The 2,667-nt window shown below is 51.1% G+C and overlaps 1 long non-coding RNA gene across 1 annotated transcript; it reads right to left on the bottom strand.

The window, feature by feature from the left end:
* Positions 1-383: 383 nt before the first annotated feature.
* LOC128143574 (uncharacterized) lies at positions 384-2,205 on the bottom strand. The gene is made up of 2 exons (XR_008235801.1): positions 1,936-2,205; positions 384-833 (listed from the first exon to the last, which is right to left on the bottom strand). It is a non-coding gene; the product is annotated as an uncharacterized LOC128143574 (long non-coding RNA).
* Between the last annotated feature and the right edge of the window lie 462 nt (positions 2,206-2,667).

The following is a 2,667-nucleotide window of genomic DNA, read 5'->3' as shown; positions in this document are numbered from 1 at the left end:
GAAAAGCAACAGGGTACAAGAAACACAGGTGAGAAATTAAAATAAGGTCAGGGAGACAAAGAGAAGGAAAAGTAGCAAGAAAATTTAAAAAGCAATTGGGTTTAAGAACCATGCAAGAATTTAAATAAGGATGGAGAGGTAGAAAGTTTCAAAAGTGACGACATACAAGAAACATAGGCCAGATTTTAAAAATAGGGACAGGGAGCCTGAGAGAAGGAAACTGTGGTGGGTTGACCTTGGCTGGCTGACGAGCGTCCACCAAGCCACTCTACCATTCCCCCTCCTCAACAAGACCGGAGGGTAGAAAATACAACAAAAAAGCTTGTGGGTCAAGATAAGGACAGAGCAATCGCTCACCAATTACTGTCACAGGCAAAACAGACTCGACTTGGGGAAATTAATTTATTGTCAGTCAAAATCAGAGTACAATAATGAGAAATACGAACAAATCTGAAAAACACCTTCCCCCCACCCCTCTCTTTTTTTCCTGGGCTCATCTTCACTCCTGACTTCTCTACCTCCTCCTACCGAGCAGCACAGGGGGAGAAGGAGCGGGGGGTTGCAGTCAGTTCATCACAAGTTGTCTCTGCTGCTCCTTCCTTCTTTGTGCTCTTATTCTGTTCCAGTGTGGTGTCACTCCCATGGGGCCGCAGGTCCTGCCAGAAAACCTGCTCCAGCGTGGGCTCCTCTCCACAGCGTCACAGCCTCCTTCGGGTGAATCCGCCTGCTCTGGCGAGGGGTCCTCCATCGGCTGCAGGGTGCATATCTGCTCTGCCATGGACCTCCGTGGGCTGCAGGGGAACAGCCTGTGTCACCATGGTCTTCACTGCAGGCTGCAGGGGAATCTCTGCTTTAGGACCTGGATCACCACCTCCTTTTTCTTCTTCACTGACCTTGGTGTCTGCAGGACTGACAGCTTCTGCACAGCTTTTTTTTAGCCCTTCTTAAATATCACAGAGGTGCTACCAGCGTTGCTGGTTGGCTCAGCTTTGACCAGTAGCAGCTCCATCTTGGAGCTGGAACTGGCTGTGCCCAACATGGGGGCAAGTCCTGGTGTCTTCTCACAGAACCCACCCCTGCAGCCCCTATCCACTCCCCTGCCCCAGCTTGCCACACAAACTCACTACAACAGTGATCGGCTACAGGGCAGAGAGGCGGGATTGAAAAGTAAGGAAAGGGAGACAGAGAGAGACGGGGTGGGGAAATAGCAATGGGCTACAGGACAGAGAGGAGGAACTAATAAAAAAGGAGAGGGTACCAGACAGAGAGATGGATAAAAACAAATATTAATGATGAGCCACAGGGCAAAAGGAAGAATTAAAAAAGGGGACAGTGAGGTAGATGAGAGAGACTGAGAAATATCAAAAGCACTGATGATCTAAAGGGGAGAGAGAGGGAAAATAAAGAATAGGGACAGGGAACCAGACAGAGAGAGAATAGACAAAAATGGGCTATGGGACAGTGAGGGAAGAAGTTAAAACATAGGGACAGGGACCTGGAACAAGAGAATCTAAGAAAGTAAAAGTGTATCCAGAATACAGGGCAGAGAAAGGAATTTAAAAATAGAGACACAGCATCAGACAGGTGAGAGCGGTGGGAATTGTGAAGGGCTAAAGGGCAGACAGGGAGGAATTAACAAGATTGGGATAAGAAGACAGACGGATAGATGGAGAAAGACAAAGTAGTGATGGGCTGCAAGGCAGAGACAGCGGATAAAAAAAGAGGGATGGGACAGGTCAGAAGTGCAGAGAGAAAAAGAAAACAGAGGCAGAACAACAGAGAAAGAGGGGGACTTAGAGAACAAGAAAGGGAGAGGTACAGAAAAAAAAAAAACAAAAAAATTAAAGCAGTGAGAGAAAGAGAAGGTGGGGGCAGGGAGGGACTGGGATGCAGAAGAGGGGTGACACAGCCCCAGGGGTCCAGGACTCACTGTACCTCCCGCTGTTGGAGCTGCTGGGAGAATTTGACAGTTCAGACATGTCTGTCTCCCTCTCCCTTCCTCCTCTGTAGCTGCACTCACTTGACTGTCATCCACCTAAGAGAATAGATTGGTGTCTTCCAGCTCTTACAATATGAGGCTTCCTAGAAACACAGCCTCACATGCACACACACTACACGGCTGTACTGTGGTTTTGGTTATGCATACAGACCCTGCCGTGCACATTGGTGATCAGACCTGCTGAGGACTACACTAGGAAGGATCCATCCTCACCTGGAGAGGCAGACTATCTCCTGTCTGCAGCTGGTGGCTGGATCCTCTTTATTTTATTCTTCAAGCAGCTTTACCATTCTGTGGCCTCTCCAGCTTCAGCGTCAGCTTCAGCAGCTCCCGTCCACAGCCAGTAAGCGCTCCGCCCGTCCCTCTGCGCTCCCGCGCCGTGAGGAGAGGGAGGCCAGGCAGAGACAGCCCACGCAAGCCTGAGGCTGCTGCAGTCAACGGCATCCCCAGGGGACGAACGGACAACCGCACCCACAGCGTGGCCTCTGGGAGAGGGAAAGAGGCAGCAGTGACCGTTATTACCGCAGCTCGACCCTGGCCGGAGCCCCTCCTTCCGCAGACGCCGCTCGTTCCCCGCGCCGCTGCTAACGGCACCCACGTTAAGGGAGACTCGAGACCACCGCAGGGCCAGCTTGCTGCCCTCGCGACAGGGCTCGGGGGCTGCCTGC

The sequence above is a fragment of the Harpia harpyja genome, chromosome 6 (genome assembly GCF_026419915.1).
Source record: "Harpia harpyja isolate bHarHar1 chromosome 6, bHarHar1 primary haplotype, whole genome shotgun sequence".
Classification (NCBI taxonomy): domain Eukaryota; kingdom Metazoa; phylum Chordata; class Aves; order Accipitriformes; family Accipitridae; genus Harpia; species Harpia harpyja.
The sequence above is the reverse complement of the archived record's forward strand: the minus strand, read 5'-3'. Positions and strand labels throughout refer to the sequence as shown.